This window comes from Scylla paramamosain, chromosome 5 (genome assembly GCF_035594125.1).
Source record: "Scylla paramamosain isolate STU-SP2022 chromosome 5, ASM3559412v1, whole genome shotgun sequence".
NCBI lineage: Eukaryota > Metazoa > Arthropoda > Malacostraca > Decapoda > Portunidae > Scylla > Scylla paramamosain.
In genome coordinates, this window is record NC_087155.1 from 6,471,692 (window position 1) to 6,489,191 (window position 17,500).

General features: G+C 44.4%; 1 long non-coding RNA gene across 2 annotated transcripts in view; it reads left to right on the top strand.

Moving 5' to 3' along the window:
- The window catches only part of LOC135100461 (uncharacterized), a 291,394-nt gene that overhangs the window by 116,616 nt on the left and 157,278 nt on the right, over positions 1-17,500 (top strand). For both annotated transcript variants that reach the window (XR_010268716.1, XR_010268715.1), the window contains exon 3: positions 1,451-1,510. This is a non-coding gene — a long non-coding RNA (uncharacterized LOC135100461). The remainder of the gene's footprint in view (positions 1-1,450; positions 1,511-17,500) is intronic.

Sequence of the window (17,500 nt, forward strand, 5' to 3'; positions counted from 1 at the left end):
GCACCGCGACCCACGTCCTCTGGCGCACGTGATAAGAATCCCAGCCAGGAAGCAGTGCCCATAACGCAGGGGCTTCCCCGCGGACCCCGGGAGGCAGGTCACCGTGCTCCAGCGGCTCTTGCATTGCCAGTATTCTCTCAGGCGGTGACGCAAATCTCTCCCCGGCACTTTGCGTCAGCCTTACGGACACGCCAGGCCCGGCCATCACCCAGCGACGGAGGCGTGGCTGTCAGGGTGCACCTGCCATGGTTTGGGGCTCCACCAGACGCCCTTTCTCATTTATTGTTCATTGATCCTTTATCAGCGCAGCATTGACGAGTTTGGCGGATATAGAGAACGACTTCGTTCTGATCACATTAGAAAACAAGGGATGTACGGACAGAGATATACATACGAGTACGAGGAGGTAAAGTATTTATGAAACACTGAGCTAAGGTGACTGTTGTAACGGCAGTGTGAGCGTTGATGCCTTGCCGTTCTTGCCACGCGACGAAGGATATGAAAAGAGGCTTCTGTGATTCATCGCATCGTGATTTGATTCTTGATGAGTGGCCTCGGGAGTGACAAAATTCAGACATCGCGTTAACGCCGCACCAACATGTGGCCCAAACCTGGAAAGGTAAACACGTGCTCCTCGCCGAGAGAGAGAGAGAGAGAGAGAGAGAGAGAGAGAGAGAGAGAGAGAGAGAGAGAGAGAGAGAGAGAGAGGCAAACAAACAGGGAGAATATCATATACCAAACCACCACCTTGATATAAATTGTGAATAACAAAAATTCACTTAAAATACGATGTAGCAGACGCGCGAAGGTTAAAGAATAAAAGGATAAAAGAATAAAATATCCGGACAGTAAATCATCAATCCAATAAAGAAAAAAGGGGCCAGCAACTAATACGCAGACATCAAAAGCTAATGCAATGTCGTATGAAGCAAGCAATATACATACATATATACATACAATATACATGTATCATAACGATATACTGTGTATTGAAATATTTCTCTAATTAAATATATGCTCTGCAATAAACTCCCTTTGTGCCTGTGTGTGTGTGTGTGTGTGTGTGTGTGTGTGTGTGTGTGTGAGGTGAATATTTATAGGCAGAGAGATAGAAGGATAAACAGATGGATAAGCAGATGAATGAATAGATAGATGAATAGGCAAATAAATAGATAATTAGATAAATGGACATACAGATGAAATATAAATGTAAATAGGTAAGTGGACAGATGGATGGATAGATAGATAGATAAATAGATAGATAGGTGAATAAATGGACATATAGATAGATAGATAAATGAGTAGATAGGTAAATAGATAAACGAATAGACAGATAGACAGATAGATATAACTAGATAATAGACAGATACACAAATAGATAACTAGTCGCATACACAGATAGACTGATATAAGACAGTGCACTATATTTCCCTACAATTTCCTTCCCCAGACAATTTGTGGTAGCTGGGCGGCCGGCGTGCAGCAGGCGGCGCCACCTGACCTGTGTTGGGTAAGTACTCCAGTCATGCCATTCTTTCGTATTCCTCTGCTTACTATTCCTCTCCAGTCACAGAAAAAAGAGAGAGAATGCAAATAAACTACAATGGTATGAAAAAAAAAAAAAACACTATACTCCACCTTGAGAGTTGTGCTTTGTTCGTGACTTGCAAGAAGCGAAGCATTACGGAATGAGGAGAAAATAGCGAGATTAGAGCGTGCGTTATTCGTGGCCCTTCATGAATGAGTCTGCATGGCACGTCGCCTTTAGTCTGGCAACAGTAACGGAGTCGGCAAAGAGGCTCCTTGATCCCTTAAAAGGAGTGAGAGAGGAATGATGCCTCACAGCCCTGAGCCGCCCGGCCGAGACCCGCCGTCAGGTGTTAACACAAAGGCGTGCAGGAAATCTATTTAGAGAGAGGCCATCCCAGGGCTGGATAGAATTGTACCCGAATAAGATGAGATATGTGCAGTGCTGTGCCATTGTCTCGCTGCTGATTCTGGTATTAAAGGCGGAGTGAGGAAGACTCTCTCCGGGCCGCTCCTGTCTCTTTGAGTGTGTCTCGCAGCGGCGTGTGTTGCTGCGGCTTTCTGGCCACGCACGCCGCAGGCCATTAAGAGCGAGTGAGCGGTGCATTCTGCGGCTCACTTGATGGTGTTCACTGCAGAGCGTTCGTGTGCACGGCGCTTGGCCTCTTTGTATACGTGGTGTGTGAGGCGTGTGCGGCAACAAGTGTGCGTCACTGGGGACGCGGCTCACTGCTGGCCGCGGCACGCACGTCCCAGGAGGCACCGAACATCACTTACAGGCTCTACAGAATAACTTGATGGATAATACTCGCCCCTCATCGCCCAGCCGCCGCCACTCAATTGCACTCTGCACCAAAGTAGCACATGGGTGGTGCGTGGGCGGCCGCGGTCCATCCATCACGGTAACCAGTGACACGCATCCAATAAGGAGAATGGGAGGAGCCTATCCATCAGGCTGGACTGAACGGACTATAGTTAGACACCCGATGGATGGCTGAAGCGTGCGGCAGCTGACTCAGGCGCGGGTCACTCAACTTAGGTTAGAAATACTTATTTCTCGTCCCTCTCTAACTTCGTGTTGAGCGTCAGTGAAGTAACAAAATCACTACATTCCACTTCTTGTTACCTTGGCTCTGCATCTTTCCTCGTAAAGTTCATGCGTTCCTGCCAAATTTGCATCAACGTTCCCCATTGTTACTGGTTCTAGTACTCGTGCATCTAACATACTTATCATTTCCTCTATCTAGCTGTGCATACGTTTTTCCGTTGTTCGTGCCTCCCCGATACAACCTCCACAAAGTGGAGCCATAACGCTAGTAAGTAACACTCCCTCGCCGCCAAAAATCGACAACACAGGATTCCCATAGGCACATTGAACCCGTGTATTGACGTGGCGGGGCGCGGGAGGCACGTGTTACGAGGGGGATGTAAGTGCAGGTGTGGGTTGGGGGTGCAGGGTTACAAGCGTGGGGTGTGCCTGGGCGAGTGACTGGAGCTCTTAAAGGTGGAAACTGTCGTGAAGGAAGCCTCGGTTCGATCTCCATTCCAAGCTGGTGTTTTCGATACAAGTCACACATGCTCCAGGTCACTGCCTCGCAGTGACCTCTTCACAGTGTTGGCAGTGCACGTCATTACGAAGCTTTAGGAATGATAATTGAAATCTGTTTTCGTCGTGGTCGTGGTTGTCCTCGTCACAGGTACTATCACTCACTTTCATTATCGTTATACCCTTGCAAAGCTAATTGGGTTGATCAAACAAATCTTTAACCACCTCTCAGAGAAGAATCAGCGAGCGTCAAGAGCGAGATTGCCTGTAATACATGATTCATGTGGAGCGGCGCCTCGTTCCCACACGGATTTTACGACAAAAACTTAGCTGGCCCCGCACGATGACACGTCGAATTGTTGCGGTCAATAGCGTGGCTTTCTTGTTCAAGCGCCACTGAACCTTACACTCTGTGTGATAAACTTAGCCACGTTCGCATCCATCATTCCCATTGCACTCTTTCCTCCACAGTAGTTCAACTTATCTGGCCACATTCTTCCTGGCCTCGTGTGTCAGCGTTCCTCCTGACCAACCCCTCCTCACCACTGCTGCCTCGCCAGTCCTTCCTTACTGCTCGACCACCTCAGCACTGTCCTCCTATTATCCTGTCACGTAACTCTCACTCCAATACAGTTCCATCTCACACACACACACACACACACACACACACACACACACACACACACACACACACAGAGAGAGAGAGAGAGAGAGAGAGAGAGAGAGAGAGAGAGAGAGAGAGAGAGAGAGAGAGAGAGAGAGAGAGAGAGAGAGAGAGAGAGAGAGCGATCCAATTGTCCTTTAAGAGGTACACCACCTTTTAGAGAATGAAGAGTCCATCACCAGAGCTCAGTTGGCTTGGTGCAGCCACGCCAGGCAGATCTAGTGTTATGAATGAGACAAAGTGGTCTTGCTATCAGTTTGCCTGTCCTGTTCGTCAAGGTATGAACTCCATCTCTCAGCCTGACCAACACCTCTCCGTTACTATGTTGGCATGGATACGCTTCTCCTGACGGCGCCCAGAGCCGGGAGCCTGAATATCTGGCAGGGGTGCAAGGAGACAATCGTAATTTGTGAAAGCCATCATGCGGCAGTATTCAGACACAGAAAGGGTACAAGTTATGCGTAATGGGTGAGAACGGTTGCTCATGCCCGCTTAAGAGGATTCAGTGCGACTATATCTTTAAAGGTTATGAAGATTGGAAGAATATAGAAGAGAATTTCTTATCAGCAATCGTTAAGTTGTTAAGCTCAGTGATTTTCGAGCATTACTTGAAGGGTTGCCTGATTATACTGAAGAAGAGATATGAAATCCATCCTTTAATTCCTTGCTAAAATTATAATCCCTTTTATTTTCTTCCTTTCTCAGTGTTGACCAGACCACTCTTCTTTATTTTCAACCTCCACAGTCCTTCCTTACCTCGCCCCTCACTATGTCTTGGTAGTGTTAGTTCTGATCCTCTGACTGCTAATGACACTATGGCACCCATCCTTTTATTTGAGTAATCTTCCCCAATTTTGCCTGGATAGAAAAAGACTCCAGACACTTGAAGGTTTTAACTACTCGACGAATCCCTTTAAACATTCGAAGAGAGAAAATAGCGATAAGGGATTAAGAGTACTTGTGAGCACTTACACCGCTGCCTTCTCACCAATCTTGCTCTCCCTCTCACCACTCGCCACTCTGCCTCACTAACAACCTTGCTTTCCCCTCACCACTTCTCACACTGCCTCCCCACCAGCCTTTCCCTCGATCCCTTGTACCTGACCCTGCCCCGTCTCACCCCGGCTCAGCACTCAGCGAACAGCAAGGTGTTAGAGTGTTCTCACCACCAATCACCCACACACACACACACACACACACACGCGCACACACACACACACACGTAGAGTCCCACACTGCCGCTCCCTTCACGCGTCCTTCCTCACAACCCCAGCAGAGGGCATCCCCTTTCTCTGTTATTTTCACGGTCCCTTGAAGTCTTTTCCTTCCTCTTCCTTTCTTCTTTCTCTTCCCTGGTCCATTTTTTTCTTCCTTCCCTTCCCTCCAGTTTTCCGTAGCTCGCAGTTCCCCGGTGGTAGGTAAGCGAACACTGGAGTGGGGAAAAGGGTCCCACAAAGAAGACCTCTTCTCTCTCCCGTTTCCAACACTTGAGTTGCACTTCTATCCCGTTTTCTTTCACTCGGCCAATTCCACAGTCTTTTTGTTAGCAAATGAAAACGCTCCCCATGCTGGACAGCACCTGAACAAATAGGATGTGCCGGTTCCACAATCTGGTATATTTTTTTATTCATGCGTTCCCCAACCTCGCTGGATCGGGGAACCTCGCTGGATCGCTTACCCAAGTTTTGGGGTCCCCCGGCCAAGGTTGGCAAGCATGTATCACCCAAAACATCAGTGTCATAGGCCTGAGTGTCAAAAAACGTAAACAAACCGCGTGGAGCGATGTCAACATGACAAAAGAAAGAGAGATCTGTGTCCATGACTCATGAACAAAAGCGAACGCTCGTGAATCTGGTCATTAGGCATAGAGTAATGCTGTTAATAGTGGCAAGTACGCCCTCATCGGCAAGAAAACGGCGACATGGGAGAGGAAAGTTGCTGGGTGTAATCCTGCTGAGCACCCAGCTGAGGCCAAGACATTACACCAGAAGAGAGCTTGAGACTACCTCAGAAATAAAATGAATATTTTCACCGTTATTTATAACATACAATATACAAATACATACAATAATACATCTTAACTTACAAGTGATTCCTTGATCCTATAGAAGCTCAGCTCCACAAAAAAATACAAATTACGTACATTTCTCAGGGGCGAATATTTTGTCTGTCAATCGTAATATGTAGGTGGAATTTTTGGAAAGTAAACCTATTGGCAATTAAACTGGTTAAAACAGATGTAATTATCTTCATTCCTTTCCTAAGTTTCGTTTTCTTTTTCTACACTTCTGCACAAACCTCTCTGTATTTTCTATTAAAGTAGGGGATAGAACTGGGAACCAAGGAGAAAGAGCAATAGGATGGTATGAAATGTTATTTTAAGAGAAAATAACAATGATACCAATAAAAGAATCTTTGAGTAAATGGAGGAGAAGCATGCCTAAAACCTGCAGGCCCTAGCTCACCTGATTAGCATCCCATGAAATATAACCCAGGCTTAGGGTTAGTTCATATCTGCAAGCATGGCAGTCCAAAAAATAATGCAGATAATTGTAGCTACAGATGCTGAATGATGACTGATCTTATACCTTCGGCAAAAATCTAAATAAACAAACCCAATAATAAGCAAAGCTGTGTGACACCATCAAGTTTTTTTTTTTTTCTTTTTTTAAGACTGTCAAGTGAATGTAGAAAAAAAAAAAAATTCACTAGCAATCAGTAGGTAAGATGGTTCATTGTTCATGATAAAAGGTATTTCTAATATAGTGTTTATTTCATGGTAGGAAGGTCTGCTTCAGGGCATTATTCATCTCTTGCAAGTTTCTTGTTTTTTTTTTCTGGCTGTTTTCGTAAAGTATCTAATTCTCTGCTTCAATATTTTACAGATGCAGTACCCGTATTTCTCACTTTATGTGTTTCAAATGACAGGGAATGAATACTATGTTACTGTTAATGTAATGTCCTCAGCTAGCCAAGGATAGGTTAAGTTAGGTTTAGTTTGGCTAGGTTAGGCTGTCCCCAGGGTTGGCTAGTTTCTTACTCATGAATTTCAGAATGTAATGGTTATTAGTGCTTTTCACACGATTGTATTATTAATTTCTGCTTGAGGATCTTTTTTTTTCCACTCCACAGGGGGAGAGTTGTATCAGTGAAATCAATGCCGTTAGCTTGGCAGTTAAGGAAGTGAATGTGGAATCATTTGATGGTACAAGTTGATTAAGAGATTGTATGTGCCATTTAGTAGGAGAGTTAATCTTGTAGTCATGTAAATACTGAACACATATAGAAGAATTTCTTTTCAAAACCTATGCCCTTTTATTTTTTTATTTATTTATTTATTTATTTATTTATCTATTTTTATTTTATTTTATTTATTTATTTATTTTCTTTTTTTGTGTGTGTTATGTAGGAAACTAACTAATGAAAACTTTCACGCAATACAGGGAGAAAACCAGTGACCTTCCCAGCAGAAATTATTATTACCAATATATGAAAAAAAAACACAAATAATTGCATTCTGAAATTCCTGAGTGAAAAATTAACCAACCCCCAGGGACAGCCTAGCTTAGCCTAAATAAACCTAACCAAACCTAACCTTGGCTGGGTGAGAACATTCTAAAGAGACTCGAATTCCCAGTTAAAGTAAGTTCCCTTGTAGCTGCACCACTGCCAATTAACCAGCAACAATCAATCCCTGAGTTAACCAGGTGGTGATTCCACCCTCCCTCCTTCATTCTCCTTTTCTCATGTCTGTACAGCTCTCCCATGGAGCATCTCCTTTGTTTTTTTTTTTTCTTTTACAAATGTCTTGAGTAATTACAGTATTTGAAATATATAGAGTCCATCAGGAGCGTTCCCACTATTGTAAATATTGCATGAAACTGCAGGTACCCCACAGGGCTATATAGCAGTCAGATACCTACCGAAAATATCTGGAAAGGCGAAGACACTTGAAAGAGATGGGCGAAGCCGTGATCTTTGTTGTTGGCGCGCTTTTTTTTTTTTTTTTTTTTTTGGAAATTTATTACGGATAGGGTAGCCCTACACCTCGCCAAAAACTACTCAACAAAGTTCCAATGTTTGGTACTCCCTAAGCGAAAAGCAGCGGTCAAAGTTGAGTGTGGAACCGGATTATGTTTCAAGTGGCTTTGTTGGCTAGCTAGCAAGCGAGAAAGAATGACTGGAACTGGCCCACTGTTCTCTGCATCAGTGTTCTTTAAAGTACAGGCCGGGAATCTGTACTGGATCACAAACTCTTGTTCATTGAGTCGCCACATTGTTGACATATGTAAACAAGTAACTGAAGTGTGTTAGTGTGTGTGTGTGTGTGTGTGTGTGTGTGTGTGTGTGAATTGGTCTTCATACCAAAAGGAGAAAGATACAATAGAGTGGACGTACAGGGTCGTGAAGGTAGTACCCATATGAAATCAAACTGGGTCGTGATTAAAAAAAATATATATATATAATAATAATAATATTCGTCTATTCTCTCTTCTTTTATACTGATCACAAAATATCAGTGAAGTAATATGATTTACATGGGTTTCTTTACTTTATATTCTTAACATTACCTCTTTTTTTTCTTTTTTTTTTTTTTTTTTTTAGCTCTGTCTCTTCCAAGGCAAGAACATTTAGGCAGAAGAAAGTAACATCTATTAAACTCATAATCAAAGTTGAAAAGTTTATTAATTTAGATTAATTTAATTTTTGCAGTCTTTTTTTAGGCTCAATAAGCTATTTACTGTTTCTGAAAAAAAAAAAAAACTTGAGGACAAATAAATGTAAAAAATATAGATACAAGAGGAACGCTCTTTACAAGCCTCACTCACGGCATGAATGGCAGCGAATGAAAGACCGCCGCTCAGTCTCGGTGTTTAGTTGAGGTTAGAGGTTTTGAAATGACAGGAAATGAAAACCAGCAAACGATACTTTGAGCTGGTAGAAAGAAAACCCTCAGTGAGAGAGAGAGAGAGAGAGAGAGAGAGAGAGAGAGAGAGAGAGAGAGAGAGAGAGAGAGAGAGAGAGAGAGAGAGAGAGATTTAGCGTTGTATCTTTTTATTTCCTGGCGGTGTAATCCCTACCAGCAGCAAGCAGTGGAGCGTCCCACTGGGGCAGGATGGTAATTCTGAATACATATGATAATTCCCACATTAGCATTATTTGGCTGACCCTCGCCGCGTGCAGGGGACTGTGACGTGTGTGTGTGTGTGTGTGTGTGTGTGTGTGTGTGTGTGTGTGTGTGTGTTTATTTATTCGCTTATTCATTCGTTATGTGTTTAGATTTGTTGGCATTGGTTGGTAGGTGGATAGATACTCCTGTCAGTATCTATTGGACAGATGGGAAGACTTCACCCCTGTCAGGACGATGGAGGCCGCGTCACAGACTGGCCGCCAAACACTAAGTAAGAATAAATGAGGCAACACTAGATCGCGTTCGTTCTGAATATTCCGCAGCGTATGATGCAAGCTAGTATATTGATTTTTGTCTTGGTCACTCTATATGTATAGTGTGTATGTCGGTAAATAATTCACACACGACTAGAAATGTCTGAGAGAAATCCCGGCGAATGGTCAGCGGACACTGGCGCCCGGGACGGCCGTCACACTGCACCACTTGCCGCCGTTTTCTGCCACCCAATGAGGAAGAACTGCCCTTCTTTTCTGGCACAACTCCATTCCGAACCACACAAGCAGAGTGGCCGAGGTGGAGGAAGAATAGGTGGCGGTGCAGAATTGCCTGGAAACCGCCCATTTAAGGTTATGCAGGGAGAGTTTGTTCCGGTGTGTGAAGGTCGAGAAAGCAGGCATCCAGATACGCCGCCGGTGCTCCCCCCCCCACTACCCTCGGGCAAGGAAGGCGTTACATGAATGCATGACGTGCACTAGACAGGATTCTTGTTTTCAAATTAAGTTTCTGCTGTTAGCTTGCGATAGAGTTTGTCCCCAGAAAATACCTTAGATGGGAGTGGTTCATATTCCTTGCTATCATTTCATTAGTCAGGGATTCCTTGCTGGACAGCTTCATGATGACAGATACACCAACTTACTGGCATATTACTGAGACTGTTCTAGAATGTGGGGGAGAGATCTGTGAATGTGTAAGAATGAATGTCTAGGAAAGAAGGTGAATGAAGAGGGGCAAGAGTGAAGGCCAGTGACTGTTTGATTTTAATCAAAATAACAAAAGCTTCAAGGGAGGTCACCTACACCGTCACAGTGTGCTGAAGTTGTAGCGTAACAATGTACAACACAAAAGAAAAGAATATATGGAACAAAACAATAAAGAAATGCTGAACACTGATGTAAGTAATGTCGGGATACTGATATTTTCTACAATGATGAAATGAGCCGAAAGAAGACCTCCGCTGAGGAGCCTGGGTGATGCTACAATTCAGTAAATCCAATTCGTCGCGTCACAGCTTCGGAGGAGGTGGCGGCCAGCGGATGTCCTTGCCCACACTTGCCAGGATATTTTGCACTACTTGAAGTTCAGATTCGTCTTTCTGTAGGGTTACGTCACCTAAGAAGGAGAATGTTCACGCAAAGCAAGTAGTGTTCGTGTCTTGTGCTTGACGACCACAGGGCAACAGAAACCCTCGTATTTTAGTGTTTTAAGACCCGTCCAGACTCGGGTTTACATTGTGCAATGTATTGCGCAACGCATTGCCGGCTTGCCGCAGCTTGATTTTCGTGTTGCATGATGCTTGCGAGTGTTGCCCGAGGGAATTGCTGCTTTAGGCATTCCCGCAATGCGCGCAACAATAGTTGACAAGCTGTCAGCGCGGAAGGGTTGTTGCTGCCTGCTTTACCGTCCTATTCACACAATGGCTGATGATTAGGCTTAAGATAATTGTATTAGTTTAGGATAATTAATATAGTTAAATATGCATTACAATATGGTAAAATATGCAATTATGCCTTAAGAAAAATATGATTAATAATAATAAGCGAGGTAAGCTTTTAATTTACTGGGATTGATAACATGAATATTCTGCGGTAATTTACAACGGACTTACTTTTTTTTTTATAAAAGGTGTGATTGAGTGGCATTTTTTCATAAAGTACTAAAGAAGAAAACTGCATTAACAAAACTCTTTACTTAATAAGACAGAAAAGCACCAGCACATTCCTTATATATTAACTGAAAGTGGGAATTTGCTATTTCTAGGATGTGAAAAGAAAATAGGCAAACAAGTTTTCTTGTATAAAAGTACCAATAGACCTCCTTATACCATATCAACTGAGTGTAGGAATTCCAGTTATGATGTAGCCTAATCCTGTTCAAAACCAATTTTTAAATTACTTATTATGAGACTTACAAGAAATTATAATTAAGAATACTGTTAGGCTGCACATAGAATACTCATCATAAACACATATGAACTTCTCAAAAATGTACCGTATTAAGGGAAAAAATTACAAATATGCACTTACGTCTAAATATAGTATATACGGGCGACAGAAGCTGTCTGTCAAGCTGTCACCGAAGAAGAAATGTCTCCGCTTACCGTCGCATTCACACAGTGGCTGATGATAATTTCTCATCATGGAACAAGCCACATATCTTACCACTTATAGATTTGCTGAAACAGTACCCATGCCTATGGAAAGTAAAAAGTAGACTATAAAAAAATAATAATAAAATAAAATTTAAAAAAATCTGACATTCTTCTAGCTGCCTAGCAGGTCGCCGCAAAAACCACTTGTTATACCGTATCCTTTTCCTTTTCCTTTGACTCATCTTTTTTGCACATGCTAATGCAACAGTAATCCATAAAATGCCCTCCTGCTCAGCACCATCCATCCTGTGTGGCTCTCTGTCAGCGGCTGATGCGCAACAGGCCATTACAGTGTGGACAAACAGTCACCCTCGTAACACTTCACGCAACAGGAGTTGCGCCATACGTTGCGCAATGTGAACTCCAGTCTGAACGGGCCTTTAAGGAAGCTTTGCTGTGCATGACAAATCAGGAGGAAAAAAAAAAAACGCTAACTTCGTGTCTACCAGTCGAAGAGCTTTCATTTAAAGTCATCATCCTTTAATTTTATTTCAGATCACCTCACTTTCAGATACATTACCATTCTCTCTCTCTCTCTCTCTCTCTCTCTCTCTCTCTCTCTCTCTCTCTCTCTCTCTCTCTCTCTCTCTCTCTCTCTCTCTCTCTCTCTCTCTCTCATCCACCTATCAACCATTACTGAAAAGCTAGGGTGTCGCCACGCAAAGGGACCGCAACACCACCACCACAATCACCACCTCCTCCCTTATCTCCACTGGTCACGTTCCCTCTGCTCCAGGAAGGGACATTGTTTTTCTATGCTTGCAAGAATTCGGAACGCTGTTGCGTTGCAGATGGAGGGACAGACTACGCTCAGAGACGCGCCCTTCCACAGCATTCACTTGACCATCATCCCCTTCATGCGGCTCCAGTATTATGCCTCCCTGTGTACCGAGCCTTATGGATGCGTGGTGTAGGGTAAGGCTTGAAGGTATGGAAGTAACGCGCTATACGTAAATCCCGATGATTGCGCCTCTATTCGCTTCCCTGCCGTGTTGGGTTGTAGTGCCTGTAAAACTAACTCCCTACTGGCACTTACGGTCACTACGGGCGTCGCTTTGGTGTAACGGCTAGCAACGAACTGGTGGGCAGGGGTTCGAGTCTGGACAGGGAAAACAGGCAGTGGAGGAAATCATGGCAGGGTAGAACGTGGTCAGCCATACGGAGAGTGTCTTCCCGGCAAGAGTTTGTGGTGTGAGGTTAGATAAGGCTCTATCGAAAAGCGTAACTCAGAGAGGCAAAGATGAATGATGTGAAGAGATGTGGATCACAGAATGGCAAGACTAAGGAAGTGATCTGATTTTGTTATTGTGGTGAGCCTAATTTAGTGTGTAATATTGTCCTGTACATTCTTGCAAGCTATGCGGTGAAATGCTAATACATAAGAGGAAAGGTGAAAAGGACCACTACACGTCAAAATGCAAACAGCAGAAGTGCACGTCATTCATCACACTGATTGGTGAAGCAACAAGTCCGCCTCTTATAAATGTGTATTTCACTCAAACGAGGCAAACCATTCAAGTATCACATTGGATCAGCCTTGGCCACAGGGTGTCAGGCGTCAGCACACCGTAATGGATGCCGCGTCGTGGGTGGCAAAGCCCCTGAGTCATCCCTGCGGCAAGAGCGCGTCGTAAACCACAAGTTGACGTTAAGGGATGAAAAATGCACCCATGGTTCCTTATCCTTGTGTAGTAAATTTTCTATAAATTAAGAAGGTGCTGCGGCAGGCGAAGGAAACATTGTTCTCCGAAATAAAATGATGCCGCACACAACAGGCACATAGAAGTGAAGGCAGTTAAGGCAGGATGAGCCCCTGCTTGCCCACTGACTCCAGCTGGTTTCGGCTTTAGCCTCACCGAACCGCCAGATAACAGCTCCCGCAACCTACGTGAGGGAAATCCTATTATCGCCGTGTGCCTCATAATGCAGGAGGGGAGTGGGTCTGCTCTCCGCTGGTGATGGATAGATTAATGGAGTCACATTACGGGTTGGCGGCGCCTGCCACCTGTGACGTGTCTAGCGCTGAGGTCCGGTTAGCTTCTTGAAAAGCGACTTAAGCCTTCACTTTCCTTAAAGTGTATCGATTTTCCTATTTTGACTTCTTTTGTTGTCGTTTGATCACTACAATGACGTTGTGGTTATTTATATTTTACTTTAATGCCAAGTTTTTTTTTCTTCTCGCAACTTTACCGAGCGCTCACAGCGGCGTCTAGGGGCGTGACCAGTGGCGCGCAAATTCACTGTACGTAGAATTTGTGGCGTGTTGCTTCTTCCTGAACACACTTTTCCTCAACACTCACAGACCGCCCTCATCATTCACAGGCAGCCCCCGACACTCACAAGCCACCCTCAACACTCACAAGCCACCCTCAACACTCACAAGCCACCCTCAACACTCACAGGCCGCCCTCAACACTCACAGGCCGCCCTCAACACTCACAAGCCACCCTCAACACTCACAGGCCGCCCTCAACACTCACAAGCCACCCTCAACACACACAGGCCGCCCTCAACACTCACAGGCCGCCCGCAACACTCACAGGCCGCCCTCAACACTCACAGGCCGCCCTCAACACTCGCAGGCCGCCCTCAACACTCACAAGCCACCCTCAACACTCACAAGCCACCCTCAACACTCACAGGCCGCCCTCAACACTCACAGGCCGCCCTCAACACTCACAAGCCACCCTCAACACTCACAAGCCACCCTCAACACCCACAGGCCGCCCTCAACACTCACAGGCCGCCCTCAACACTCACAGGCCGCCCTCAACACTCACAGGCCACCCTCAACACTCACAGGCCGCCCTCAACACCCACAAGCCACCCTCAACACTCACAGGCCGCCCTCAACACTCACAGGCCGCCCTCAACACTCACAAGCCACCCTCAACACACACAGGCCGCCCTCAACACTCACAGGCCGCCCTCAACACCCACAAGCCACCCTCAACACTCACAGGCCGCCCTCAACACTCACAGGCCGCCCTCAACACTCACAGGCCACCCTCAACACTCACAGGCCGCCCTCAACACCCACAAGCCACCCTCAACACTCACAGGCCGCCCTCAACACTCACAAGCCACCTTCAACACTCACAAGCCACCCTCAACACTCACAAGCCACCCTCAACACTCACAGGCCGCCCTCAAACACTCACAGGCCGCCCCCAACACTCACAGGCCGCCCTCAACACTCACAAGCCACCCTCAACACCACACCAAACTTATCCTCCGCTGCTGTAATGTTAGAGTTGACACAACACATAAAGTCATAAAAAAAAAAACTTTTCTCGCCCCAGCTCAGGAGATCTTACTTGGGCGCCGCTCTCCTCGTTTGGTCAGCGGGGTTTTCGTGCGTCCAAAGTAACAAAAGTGCGATAGCGACAGGAAGAAAATGGTAATAGTAACAAAGCAGAGGAGTTTAATATCTGTAAAACAACAGTACAGCAATAGCAAACAGTGAAACACCACCACCACCACTAACAACAACAAGAACAACAACAATAACAACATGACGTGATCTATGTTGGCCAAGACATTGCTGAGATAACACCAAGCCGCCTCATGAACTTACACAGCACTGGAGGCAAGCGTGTGGTGGCGTGGTGGCGAAGAGGTTTCCGCTCAGCACCTCGCCCCTTGCCATGTAGTCACGTGTAGGTGGATAGTGGTTCGAGCCCCGCGAGTCCACTCCATCTTCCACATCTGAAATTACCTCCGAGTCGTGGTGAAGCTGAGTCTTCCTGGAAGGAAAACTCTGAGGGCAGCGCCATGGCAATGATCTCTCCATGATCCTACCTGCCAGAACGGTTTGGAGCGATTTTGTATCACTCACATTGCCTCATCACCACCACCACCACCACCACCATCATCATCATAATCACCATCATTCTAGGCTATTGTTTTTTCCACTGCAAGCTCAAGAAATTATTCAATTACTATCCGTTTATTCCAGTTTTACTTCCTAATTTCTTGTTCTCGTCCGTTTGTTTGCCGCGGACGTGTTTTTCCGTGCATATTACCAGCACACACAAACAAACATTGAGAAGGAAGCGCCTTTATCAGCGCATCCTGTCATTGTCGCTCATCATAACGCGGGCTGTTACTGGCTACATGTGTTCCGCCACTCCCTGTGCTTTGGACGCCACCCGCCGCAGCTGTGGCTCACCCGGGGAGTGGGTAGGCTCCTGCTGCTGCTGCTGTTGTCCTTCCTTACTTCCCTCAGCTGCTTTACCTGCTTGGTTGTTTGTTTGTTTGCTGGGTGTCTAATTCAGCTGAGTCTTTAAGATCACGTGCTGGGGTCTCGATCGTTAGCCTTAGTCTGTCGTTGAGAGCGTAGGGCTCATATGATCTTGTCTACGGTGAGGGCGAGACCTTCCACACCACCAGCGAGACAGTGACTCCTCACTCATCAGGGAAACTCCTTAGCAAAATGAGTGCGGCGCGAACCTCAGCCCCTTGAGTGACACCTGGTGACAGCACTATTGAGCTGCCGAGTGGTGTGTGTGTGTGTGTGTGTGTGTGTGTGTGTGTGTGTGTGTCAAATATATGTCAGTGATTTTGAAGCCTCTTAATGTCATGCAGGAATGGTTACCGAAAAGTGTTATTTCTTAAACTTTGTCCAGTGGTTATAGAAATAAAGCTTATGTAGATTATCACTAACACGATTTTTGTCTTTGACAAACAAGTGTTATTTTCCAACTCTTTTCATTGCAAAACAATAGAAAATGTGCATTATTCCTGTCAAAATTTGCTTTTGTGGCTTTTAGAATGATATTTTTTGCCCCAAAATAGCTAAATTTCACTATTTTTCCCGATGCTGTCACAGAGAACTTCTTTGCTCTTGTCTCGATGAATTGACCACATATGTAGCAGAATGCACTTGGAGAATGACTGCAGCCTCTTGATGCCATTTCACCTCTTGTTATGTGTCTTCTCAGGCAACCAAAGCAGAACCGACTGGTGGTTTGCAAGCCCCTACTTTTATATTGTCAAGCAGTACTCTAGAATATTCTTAGTCTTTCTAGAATGTGTTCCAGAATGTTCTCACTCTTTCTAGAATATTCTTGAACCTACTTTAGAATATTCTGAATCATTCTAGAAAATTCTTGATACGTTACATATTTTTACTGTATTCTAGAAAGTTCTAGAATATTCTGGAAATGTTTATATTGAATAGAATGTTCTGAAATGTTCTAGAAACTTCTGTTAGTGCCTGATAGAACATTCTGGAAGATTTCAGAAGATATCTGAAATGTAAGCAAATTCTTCTATATATGAGAAATTTCTTGCAAGATCTGGTCACTTCAAGAATAATCTTATTAACATTAAAAATCTTTAGAACACTTTATATTCTTCCTTTCATTGTTTTAACTTATTTGTAGCATTTCAAAAGCAATTAGATAAGCAAGTGAGATTTTGCAAAGGTCTTTATCTGACGTGAAAACCAATAGTATCCCATACTATAATGAAATAAGGCAAAAATGTGAATTCATTGTTCTAAACGGAAAATAACACACACACACACACACACACACACACACACACACATACATAATATATATATATATATATATATATATATATATATATATATATATATATATATATATATATATATATATATATATATATATATATATATATATTATATCCGTGTGTGTGTGTGTGTGTGTGTGTGTGTGTGTGTGTGTGTGTGTGTGTGTGTGTGTGTGTTTGTTGTTTTCTATTTTTCCATTGAAGGAAACCATACCGTTACTGTGGCAATTGTTATGCATTTGTCGTAATTTGGAGACCAAAGTAATAATTACAATCTCGGTCATTATCAAATGCAAATCAGCTCTGGTGTTGAAGGTGGCGGGCCGATAGCACAGCGAGGGGCGCCTTGCCAATCCTGTTCACGACATTTCACCACAGCGACACCAAGGTATCTTGAGTGTTTGTGTTGCCGATGTGTGATGAAGAGTAGCGATCGTCAGAGTAATACGCGGCACATGACGCAAACAACCGGGTCTGCGTAACAAAAATTATTTTGTCTATCAAACTAAAAGACTACTAACATCTTTACAATGGGTCATATTACTTTGCAGGCTGAATAGTTTCTTCCTTTCCTGTGATGTCATGTGTAAGATTGCATAAAACGACCTGCTGCTGTGCATTGTATTTCCTCGCTGTCATGATCTTGCACGAGCTGGATAGTGA